The 12993-nt window shown below is 32.6% G+C and overlaps 1 protein-coding gene across 6 annotated transcripts in view; it reads left to right on the top strand.

The window, feature by feature from the left end:
• The first annotated feature begins 4305 nt into the window (after positions 1-4305).
• LOC123713398 (potassium voltage-gated channel protein Shaw-like) overlaps positions 4306-12993 on the top strand; it is a 66567-nt gene continuing 57879 nt past the window's right edge. For all 6 annotated transcript variants that reach the window (XR_006754181.1, XR_006754179.1, XR_006754180.1 and 3 more), the window contains exon 1: positions 4306-4513. The gene's annotated coding sequence lies outside the window, so the exon portion shown is untranslated. The remainder of the gene's footprint in view (positions 4514-12993) is intronic.

Raw genomic sequence — 12993 nt, 5'->3', positions numbered from 1 at the left:
TGTTAAACACTGAAAAACAGATAAGTGATAAACTGTTTGGTCAACTACTACCAACATACTTAATTTTTCATCAGAAAATTCAATAGAAATACCACCCATCATCTTGACAACTGAACGTTTTTCAGACAGTTTTGTCTGCCACTATTTGGAACCAGCTACCTAAAGATGTATTTGCAAACCAATACGACATATAGTTCTTCAAGAAAATAGCGTAACGCACCTCCTCCTCAAAGGTCGGTAACGCACTTGCGAGCCCTATAGCACTGTGAGAGTCTGTTTGTTTTGTCATCTAATTTGCCCGTTTGCCTACTGTTATATATTAGAAAGAAATCAAACTAAACACTCCTTTTTGAATACTTGATTTGAAGTAAAATGATAGCTGTAAGATTAGTATAAGCTCCGTTCGTGGAACTATTAGTGCTTAATTTAGCGTCATTATCCACTTATACTTTGAAAGCCTTACGAGTGCAAATAAACCGTGTTCAACTCGTCCTCGATGACGTAGAATTTTGTCTGAATATAAGTGACTATATGTTATTACAAAAGTATCATAATCTTCGCACCGCAAATATTGAAAGGACAGTAAACACATAAATACTGATACATCAGTGCCTCCCAACATGGAGCCCGCGACACATAGCGGAGTAATTTGATTGTTTAAGGTTTTTTTAATTACTTTGGTCGTCGTGAAATCGTGAATTTCGGATTTTCATTGTGTTTTTAAAATTTACATGTAATCTCCTAAAACCTATCATTTAAGTTTCTTAAGCAGCTCTGCTGATGATCAGCTACTTACTTATAAAAGGACATTAATAAAGCAGCTTCAGAAATAAAGTAGATGAACAGTGAGTTACGATATCTGATAATAGTTAGAAGATTTCTGTATGGGATATTACAGTATACAAGTTAGTAGTATGTATAAAAACAATTGGGACATACGTGCTTATCTTTACACATTTTATTTATTTTGTCCATTATACTTACAACAGTGACACGTTCTCAATCCAAAATTCAAAATCTGAGATTTTTAATATTGGGGAGATTTTGTGTAATTTTTCTTTATGTACATCAACAAAAAATGTCATAAACGTTAAATGCCTATTGTATGGAATTCCTAGTTGGTTCCATTCAGTCTTTCTAAACCTGATCAAGTGATGCAAATGGAAATGGAGAGGCCACACACTCCGAAGGGATCCCAATCATATTCGCTTGATTGGAACCCGCAAAGAAAGCGTAAAGTTGCAGATGAGGTACAGAGAGCCGGAAGGACTTGGAGCCATGTGAAATACGAGGCTCAAGACCGAAATGAACCGAACAATTCATCCCTGAGGCCGTAGGTTCGATTCCCAGCTGTGCACCAATGGACTTTCTATGTGGGCATTTGAAGGAAAGCATCGTGAGGAAACTGGCTTGCCTTAGACCCAAAAAGTCGATGGCGTTTGTCAGGCACTGAAGGCTTGTCTATTAGATGGACAAATAATCATGATGAACAGATACAGAAATCTAAGGAATGTTTATGATTAAATAGCTAAAATACATCCAGTGTTATATTTACTGTATAAAACTGCAAAATTTAAAAGTTAAATGACATACTTAATCTGTTTTATACGAGCTCTAATACCTATTCTTGGAGACAAAATACAATTAACAGCACAATTCCCCGTACAAGACACAAGCGTATTAATGGCGGATAATTTACGAACGTAATTAAGCGCCATCTCTCGGGGAATTAGTGAACCAATGAAACCAAACAGCCTGGTGTGATAGAAATAGTTGTGTACCTTATACATATGTATAAGTATATTACAGTTTAAACATATTTCAACTTAATTAAACATTTTATAATCGTTTGAGGATATGAAAACACAAACACAGTGATTGCCGTTTTGGACATGTTCCTTTTGAGTTATAAATTGTTCGTTGTATTGTATGAAATTTTGGATGTTTGTTATAAATTTGTGAGGGTTTATTTATTTTTTCTCGCTTTTTACACTAATCTGATTCGTGTAACACCTGTCTAGTTTTCTTATTACGTTGTAGCAATATTCGGTTTTGTCATAGCCCATAGCATAAGTTATAAAACTAACTTTTAACGATAACGTTATGAGTTTGCATTTGTTTTTTTTTACTTTTTTTATAGACTAGTCTAGCTGAAAAGTTCACTATATATTTTTAAAAAGTGTATTGCTGTGAGGTATCACAGCTTGATCCGAGATTGTATCTTGATACACTTTGGCTTTCACTCCTTTTTCGCAAAAATGTAGTTGTGTGACTTCTTGATAAGACACGCCCCACCAAACCATCACTGACGTAGGATGATGACCACGTTGTACACCTTTCTGACCACTTGAGCTTCTTTAGAACTGTGAGCGTACACTTTAACATTTTGCTTATTGTAGTGTTCTTCAATCGTAAAAAATTGTGAATCCGTAGAGGATGACCTGTGATTTTCACTTGCGTATCGTAACAGAAGGCGTTTTGATCGATACACTCTCTTTAATTGTAAACATTAATTTAGGGCGTGTTCTCTATATCGACGATAAGCACCGAGCTTCAAGTCTTGTTTTATAATACGTGACAAAGTCCTAGCGGGAATCTTCCTAATGGAGTTTCGACGATTTATGGCTTTAACAGCATTAACAAACAGCCTTTGCAGGTCTAACAGCACGCGGTCGCTCAATCTTTACTGGTCTTCGACAGACAGAGTGTTGTTGTATCTGTTGATAATACGATATACGAACATACGGCTGATAATAAGCTTTTTTAGTGTCTGGAATATCCATACCCACTTTGTGATCGCCTTGATCACTCAACCTTTTTTTCTTTAACACCCCATACATGTTGTAATTTGATTATGAACACGAAAATACTTACATTTCACTTATGAAATAGCGCAAAATCGAAGGAAGTTTCTAATAAAATAATATACGTTTTTCAAATTCAAAATATTTAAAAAATTGATAAAAATGTTTTTGTGTAACAGTTTTTCTGGCTAGACTAGTTACATAATTCTTCTATACGTGTGCATGTCACTGAATTCCTCTTAAAGGGCTGGACTGATTTGATTGAATGTTTTGTTTTTTTGTGTGTTCAACTGAAGTCGAGAATGATTTACATTATTAGATTTTTTGTATGTAAGACGTGTGTACAAGACGTCTGTTGGTATATCCTAAAACATTATTGTTTGACATCATTACGTGTAAAATAAAAAGGAGTTATGAGTATAAAAAAAAATACTATGTAATATTCCTCGGAGGGTAAAATATCCTTACATTGACGTAAATCTCGAAATTAAATAAAAAGCTTCCGGTTAACCTGACTTTTCATTGAGCGTTTGAACTTAATTAACGATATCTCTCGGGAAATTATCGTAAGTTGCGACGAGAATTATATATGAGCTTTATCAGACGATGTGTCGATAATATTTAGAAATGACGCTGTGGGATGCAAAAATTAAATATAATTTATTTAAATCAATAGGATAAACCAATGTTCGTAAAAGATTCAACGAGGATAAGTACTTTTATATCGATAAATATTCTTAAATCTCGTGTAAGTATAATAAATTATCAAGATAAGAATATGTTTGTATGAACAGCGTAGTACTATCGCTGAAGAAAACACAAAGAGTTCTAACACCCATAAAAGCTTTAACAAATCATATTTAAGGAGCTTTTCGAGTTACTATTAACCCAACTATATACTGTCCAATTATGGCTACTGAGGTTCAGTCTTTATATTATGAAATATAAACTAAAAGATGATTAGTAAAAATCCATCAAAATAATGCAAATACCAAATTTATGGTAATAGATAGCGTTTGATATGATGACGTCACACACAATATAAATTATCAAGTTAGCGTTGAACTGAAGTGTTTGGTGCAGTTTGAATATTAAAAATATGTTATAAGCAAAAATTATTCCCGTAAAATATACTTTATTAAAATCAATGTATAGAACTAATTTGCAGCAAGGCAACGCATAGCCCTCTGCATGCAACTTGAATTATATACCAACACGTCAATAACTTTGACACAAATTGTATGAACAATTCATAACACTTAAAACACAAATACATTGTCAACCTCAAGAATAACAAGGACAGAAAACATTAACATTTTCAAACTTCGAACGCACCTTAGTTTCGCAACATGCAACTCTAACCCCTATTTACAAAACGAAAAGCCCTATAGTGGAAAATGGGGTATTTCAGTTCATTACAAAATGAAATGTGCTTAGGTATTGGTATAGTTGGCGCATGCGCGAAACGTACCCCATACATCAGTGACGCGACATACGCCGAGCGAGGCGCGCGCGTTTCACCCCATAGTGGGCGCCGGCCCAAAATTCAAATGTGGTATAGTGACCGTTACAGAATAAAAACTTAATAACGAATATTTTTTTTAAGACACAGATAATATATGAATCGAGTTTTTGAATTATTGAATGTAGTGCGGCAGTGGAGTGTCTCCGATGCGAGTGAAAACTGTGACCCTTAAAAATTGATAAAGGTTTGTAAATTAAATTGCTTTGTCGCGTGTATCATTGTAATATGAAAGCTAAGGAAATATATTATCAGGCATCGACCAAGTTGTTGAGCCATTAAAATATTTCATTCCTATTAAAGTTATTACATTTTAATTGCGTTGCCTTGACACAGTTTATAATACGCCGGATAATAAATCATGAGAACCTACATTATGTCAATTCGTTTATGTTTACTTTTATATATTGTTAACACGGTTAATACGAATCATATAAAAAAATTATCCATATTTACTTTAGTTTTGCGAGTGAGAAAGAGATTTCATTTTGTATTAAAAAATCTAACGAGGCAACACTTTCAGCTGTTTTTTTTCTTAATTATAAAAACAATTGCACTATAGAAAATATTTTTTAACGTCACAGTATTGTTATCATTAAATGTGGTTTAGGTATGATGAATAGACGATGTAAATAAATACATTGGAACAATATGTTCAGAAATATAGAAACAGGTTCGTTCTTCTGGAAATTATCTTACGTATATGTCATCAGAATGGTGATAAATAATAAAAATAGTGGCGCTACAACCTTGTAGGTCTAGGCCTCAGATATGTATCTGTTTCATGATAATTTATCATTTTAATAGGCAAGTAGGTAGTCAGCCTTTTGTGCCTGACAACGCCGTCGACTTTCTGAGTCTAAGTCAAGCCGGTTTCTTCACGATGTTTTCTTTCACCGTTAGAGTGAATGTTAATAGGCACATAGAAACAATGGTGACTTGTAAATAATTAATTTTTTTGTTAAATTCTGGTTCAAACTAAGACTTTACTCGATCTGCTCAGTTCTTTCATATCTTCCGGACCAATTTAATATTTCAGTCAATTTATGACTGTTAATAGTGGATGATGGATGATCTTTGAAATTAAAATATTCCTATTGATTTCAAGATTTTAATGAATAAAAACCAATGAAATAAATAACACTCCGAATTGATAACCTCTTAAATTGCACATAGTATTGTCTTTTGTTAATATAGCTTTTACACATTGAAAGAAAACACTTTTTTACCGGGTTGAAGCTATGTATTATTATAATTATACATAGCTTATAAGTTTATAATTATACATAGCTTCAATCGGATAAAAAGTGTTTTGTTTCAACCTCCCAAATTATTTATTCGGTTAAAAATTACCAAAGATTCCGGTAACAATTTTAGTAAGAAACGAAAGGATGATATATACAGAACTATTCTTGTTAAACAGTCATTAATTGTACAACCGACAGATGGCTTCCATTAATTTGATGTTAAGATTATATTAATTATTTACAGAAGTATTTTTAGCATAGGAAAAGCGACTCCTAGAAAATTTAAGTTCTAAGAATACAATGATAAATGAAATACTAGTAATAAATCATGAAAATTAATCTCTTTAACGTCAACTTTCATTTATGGTTGTGCTACGTCTGATTATTTATCAATCCTCTTCTACCTAATCCAATGTAAAAGATCGATTGAGTACTTATTACGAAAGAGAATGAATAATTCATCAATGCGAAGAAAATTTTGCCTTTATATCAAGAAAGGTTAAAATTGAATTTGGGATAGATATTTAGGCAGATCCGTGATCGGCCTGCTTAGATGACGGTGAGCGGCAGGAAATTAATATTTGTAAAACGTAAAACCAGAAAAAACTTAAGATATTACTGATTGGATGTTCTAATTTAACTTGAAAGATCAAAGGACTGTAATTGGTGTGACTGTGTAATGCCATAATTATTATTTACAAATAATATATTTTAACGGATGAAAAATATTATTTACTTAAATTAGTAGCGTTCGGTAATGAAAAAATATATTTATCTTGAATTTATTACAGGTTCAAACACGTGTATTAATTATAATAATTATGTTTTAAATAAATAAAAATTGATAAGCTACGAAGGTTACCAGGTCGTAACTCTTGTAGCTCATTCGTAGCAACGTAGAATTTAAGTTTAGATCCGTTGAATACATCGTAGCATCAATTTAAATTAATGTATGAAAGTAATATTGAACATTTGTATTTGGTAATCGATTGAATTGAAGTCGTCTCCGGTTAATAGATTTAAGAAAGTATAATTTGTGGAAATAAACTTACTACATCAGGCCATCAGGTTAAATTACTAAAGTATCTACCTAGTATCTATCTAGTAGTAGTACCTTTCCTGAACAAATTCTACGAAAACCCAGTAAAAGTTTCAGCGTTCCGTTAGCATATTCATTTATTTGAATCATACAACTACTTTCATCGGATAAAATCGCGATGGTTATTACAAATTATTTACTTTAAAAGTACAATTAAATGCCGACAACACGTGGATATTCAGATAATAATTAACTTTAATTAAAATATTGAAGTATTTAATATTTATGTATACTTATTAGTTAACTACATATTGTATTAGCAATTGATTGAATGTATCTTGGGTATTTTTTTTATAAATAAGCAGGTCAGCCTTGTGGACTTTCAGGAACATCTGTCGTCCAGTTTTTTGGATTAAAAAATATTAATTGGGAACAAAATACCAAAATATGCATTATTACCGTCGTGATTCAAAGCCACTAAAGCTCATTCATGCTCAGGAGTCAATACTAAAAATAAATGTTGTCAGATCAATAATATATTTCAGAATTTTTGTTGTTAACCCTCTGTAGATGAAACTAGTTATTAAAAAATGTGTAACACTTGCGTAAACATAATATAAAAGCCCGCAAAAGCGATTAATCTTCGGAGAAAGTTTTGCCGAATTGAACCTTGTTTCGTACTTGACTTTAAGCTTAATAATTCCGGGTTATTGTTTCCACATGAATATATCAAATTATTTTATTAATATAAGGCATACAAAAAAAAACAAGTCAGTATCGCAACCTTTTTAGGCCTGGGCCTCAGATTTTCTGTATCTATTTCATTATCATTTGGCAATCTAATAGTTAAGTAGGTAATCTTATTGGCAATCAGCCTCCTGTGCCTGACCCATTAACTTTTTGCATCTAAGACGAGCCCGTATCCTCCCTATGTTTTCCTTCACTGTTCGAATGTTAAATGTCCATATAGAAAGAAAGTCTTTTGGTGCACAGCCGGGGTTCAGGTATGAGAGTCGCACGCTGAAGTCATTAGGCAAACACTGCTGCATAAAGCATATAAAAACAGGAGAATATAGGTTCTGACCAATTTTATATTTACTGTAAAGTTAACAAGTTATCTATTATATATTTTTATTATTTATTTTAGTAGTTTATTGCTATAACTATTTGATTATATTTCATTAATAAACCATGATACAGAAATTGACTTGATTATTCGATTAAACGATGAAAAGAAAAGTACTACTTTTTGCATGCATAAAACTAATTAAATTTTCATTATTAACATGATGTTATGTAGGTAAAACTATCGACGCGAATATTGCTTTTATAAGCAATTTTGTTAGAAGCATCGCCATATTTAATTATGTAAATTCATGGATGGACGATTTTCTATTCTTTATAGGCTTAATTAAAAAGTAAATCAATGTTTATTTACACATTGATAGTTTTAAATAACAATATCAGACATTATAAAAAGCTTATATTTTATTTATGTTATATTTAATACTAGCGGTATATATAATATATATAAGTGGACCCCACAGACTTCGTTCTGTCAAAAAGATTTGAAATGTGGCAGTTTTTTGTTCCTACCAATGTTATAGTCGGTGCAACAAAATCTCATGAGGGTGATGGCAGAACCATAATAGGCCGATGTGTGAGGTTCAGCTCGGGTGACCAAAATATCTTCGCTTCCACGAACATTGGCCACTCTTCTGTGACCCACTAAAAAACCCCGACTGGGATGTCTGCTTGCTGACTGGGCTTCAAACTAAGAGAGCTTCAACTGAACCTGATTGGAAAAAAATCTAAAAGGATAGTGGGAACCTAAAAGTAACAAATATTTAAAAATTGTGTGCTTCGTTGATATTTTTTCTATTAGTATGAATTCAAATAATTTTAGTCAGATAGGGATATGAAATTAATAATTCAAAAATTAAATCCTTTTTTTAACGCGATTTTGAGTGAGTGCTTGTAATTCAATATGAACTTTATTGAATAGCATTAAAGTTCAAATTGATTCTACATTTTATTTACAAAACGTTTGTATGGGAAAAAGAAAAGGGCTGTTTTAAGGTTTTCCCGGAATTTTTTGGAATTTTTCTCGCCATAAAAACCATCCTTAGACTTCAACGAACATTTGAAAAAAAGAATTGGTACAATTGTTCTAGGCGTTGTAGAGTTATGCGCTTACCAACACATTTTGCGATTCATTTTTATATTATAAATTAGAACTCGGTCTCCGACGGAGCGAAGGCCTCCTCCAAGTTCATCCACTTGTCTCTCATCCTCGCTACTATTTTTAAATATATGTACATATGTTCCTCAATAGTGCTAATATATTGAACAAATTTTAAAAATTAACGGCCTCAGTTTTAAGATTTTTCGAAACATATAAATATTAAGTCTTTGTAAAAATCATATTGATTTTAACTATAGGTTTTTGTATGCGTTTTATTAAATTCATTGGTTTAAAACTTACTTGACTGATTTGATTTACTCCCCTTGTCGCTCCTCTTTTTGAAGACACTACTACAAAACTCAGCTAGCATCTGCCTAGCAGCTACTGAAGTATTTCCGAACCAATTCGACTTAGTTCCTTCAAGAAAAGACCTTACAAATTCTTGAATATCCGGCAACGTACTTGCGAGCCTTCAGAGTCCATGGGTGGTATCACTTAACATCAGATGAGTCTTCTGCCCGTTTGCCTCCTATTACATAAAAATAAACTGTCAGAAATTAATGGATACCCCAGATGCGAGAAAGAAAAGCTGGAGAATCGCGTTATTAATATACCATAGTCATAGCGTACACTACACACACATTTTTCCGTGTCTTGCATTTAATAATGTTAGTTAAAACTAGCAACAAAAATGTATTTATGGAGTCATAAAAACAAGTTATGTGAGGTTTATGTGCGACCACGTAATTGCCCGTTTTATTTCACCTCAATGAGCTTACAATAATATCTCACATTGTGTCTGTTTAACAATTGTAATGTATATTTTATGGCTTTGTGGAATCTTTTGGAAACCACGCTAAGTGTGTAAACGAATACGAAATCTTTTTTATAAAAATGTGAAATCCCAAACGCATACAAAAAAAAACATTCAAAAGGGTCCAGCCAAGCGTAGTTCAGGGACATAAGCACGTAGAATTATATACACGTATATATAAAAATCCTATCTTTTAAGTAAAATCAAACTGCAAATGGTGTGCAAATTTGAATGAAAACAGTTAAGGAGTTGATAGCGGACGTGAGGCGTAATTTTATTATATTAAGATTGTGTTTGGTCAAACTAGTAACAAAGGCATAGAAGGTTGATTAATATACCTAAGAAATAAATGTTCACGTAACAGATACAGAAAACTTAGGCCCAGACTTAGAACTTTTTTTTATTCGTTCAAACGCAGCACCCAAATAAATGTTAATACATCTTAATCACCTTAATTATAAATTAATGTATAGTAACGCCAATTGTAATGAGTGTACGTAGCACCCCACAAGCATCTGTAAAAAATACTTGCTATTGATTGAGTCTTCATCATCAAGGTTTTTTTTAGAGCCTCCTGTCTGTTTTAAATTTTTGCTTAATTTTAAGCTTCTTTGTCGGTCGTTATTCGGTTTGTATAGGGTTTTTAGAACACTACAATCAATGATGCTCAGTAAAATCTTCTTCTTATAGTGACATCTCTTTACGAAGGCGATCATCGGGGCTACTTTAATTTTGGATACTTGGTACATTGACCAAACCATTATGTTTGTCAACCAAGACAACAACTGCGTCCAGGTCTCCTTCTACCACTTCTGCCACTTTGCCTTGTATGTAGTTGAAGGTATAATATATCAGTATATAGATCAGATAATGATAAAAACATTTTTGCTCAGTATGACTTAACACATTCTGACCTATAGCCACATATATAATATATATACTTGAATCTTTTTCAACCAATAAGAGTTCCTTAAAGTCTTTGTATTGTAAAAGAATATTTTTTAATTTAGTCTGTCATTGGACAAATTGTCCTTGAGTACCATCAAGCAACCGCGATTCCACAAAGCTTTAATTCCAAATCTAGAAAAGTAAATGACAGTTTCCACTGACTCGCATTTTACCCTACATTAATATCTCAGAATATTCATACGGGATAATCTTTTCCGTTCTGAATCTTGAATATGAGGAAAACGCGTTTTCCACACGTTTAGAAATTTCGGGACTTTTCTTTAATTACGTGAACCGAATATTAAAGTGTGCAAGCGAGAAAATTTACATAATTCAACTGGTTCATTTGATTAAAATGAACTGGCATGTGTTTATATTTATAGTATACAATATTTTTGTAATTCAATTATCATATATTACTTTTATTCTATTGTTTATTAAAACCTAAACCTAACAATCAAATATACAGTATTTACAGTAACCTACATAGTAATGATAAACATATTAAAACTTAATAAAAAGAAAATTAAAACAAATTTAAAAAGTTCGATCCCTGTGGCAGTGTATCATTAACACTGGCAGCAAGTTGTATTGCGATACTTATTCGGTGAGCGATGACAGCACCAGCTCTGGGATCACTGGTACTACCTACCAGGCGCCAACATAAATCTTTAATTAGCGCCTATTCACTTGAAGCCCATATATAACTTATAATTAGATAAGCTATTTTTACTTCAGCCACTGTACAATTCGACATACTTGTAATTCTATAATTTTCTAAGTGTACACGTATTTTTGCACTTTCAAAGTATTTCGTTTTGACTTACTAGGGCTGCCTGGAACAAGTCACTCCATAAGGCAGCCCATTGCTTTACAAATCAATTAGGTTACCTTATTTTTTATACTATTAGTTAAATAAAGTGCTAATGAATATAATTATAAACGCTTAGTTTTGGTTACAGGCAAGATGCAGCTGGAATTTGCTCCAACAGATGGAGCAAATTCGGGGATTAAATTGCATAGTTCAATTGTTCCATCTTTGGATATTTATTGTTATTATTAATGTACTAAAGAACTCGAATTTTTTTTATATATTTTGTTGTATGCCTATTTTATATGTCTGCTTTATTATTATGAACTCAATTAGAACTCGTTTACATATGTATTCATATACGGCACAAGATAGGTGATATATCTGTACAGTTCAGAGTTTATAATGATTGAACGCATGGTGACACTCGTTGTCTTTAATGACTACGTCCAGAAGTTTCTGAGCCTTACACACGAGTCACTTCAAGTCTGTCGAGGGTCAAAGTATACAGGTACCACTTGTGCGAATGTTATGAGGATGCATTTCAACGTGGCTGGCTTATTTTATGGTGATCATTTCAAAAGATTCTTAAGGTGTATAGAACTTGAATGACACATTTTGGTAGGTTTGAAAAGCCTAATTAATAAATCACTTGTACAATACAATACAATAATACACGGACGATTGGTAGTCATATTTTTATAAATCTACTGACAAATTTGTCTAGAGATATTTCCAAATTGAATAAAAACTGTTGCGATTTGTCAAAGTATAACATTAGTACAATGTGATATAAATAGTTGTGTTAATACCGCAGCTTACTAAACTACAACTACAACCGATGGTCAAGGCCAGAGATTTTAGTACACTTACATGTACACATATAATGTTAAATGCGGACATAGACAACCTTTTGGTATAGAGTTCCAGCTTACGCCCTCATGCTTAAGGGTTATCGCTAGAGCCACTAGGCTAACACTATTCTCTTTAAAACGTGATGCATAGCTTAATCATTACACATTTCAATATACGTACGTACGTCGTTGTTCATTTCGTTGGACGGTACTACCTCGTAATACCCCGTAAAGCTGGGTCGGCCGTAAAGCAGAAGGAAAATAATAAACGTCTCAAATATTTGTCTATAGGTCTCTCCTCCATCTTCGATTTTGTTCCCTTGAGACTCTTGGGCCGTGGGGTTCAAGTACACAGGTGCTCATTAAAGATTTGGTGCCTGGTAGATGCTACCGATGACAGAACAGCTGGTACTTTCCTTGCTCAACGAATATGTATCGCAATACAGCAAGGAAATGCGAGCGTTAAAGGTCCAAAGGGATTAAACTTTTTAAATTTCTTTTAATCATCTTTTTAAGTTATTTTATTATTACTATGTAGCTAAAGAAATTTGTTAATGTTGTATTTGATTGTTATGTTTATGTTTTAATAAACGAAAATTCTATTATTTTGATCCATAACATATTAGTTCAATAAAGCATTAAGTAAAGAGATATAAGAATAATAATCGAAAGATAATACGATCTCAGTTCAAAAATCGACAAATAAAGGCTGTTGGGGACAGGCGATCAATCACATTCGCCTAATTAGACAAGTAATTGTGACGAATCA

This window comes from Pieris brassicae, chromosome 8 (genome assembly GCF_905147105.1).
Source record: "Pieris brassicae chromosome 8, ilPieBrab1.1, whole genome shotgun sequence".
NCBI lineage: Eukaryota > Metazoa > Arthropoda > Insecta > Lepidoptera > Pieridae > Pieris > Pieris brassicae.
Note: the sequence above shows the minus strand (reverse complement) of the source record. Positions and strands in the feature narration are given on the sequence as shown.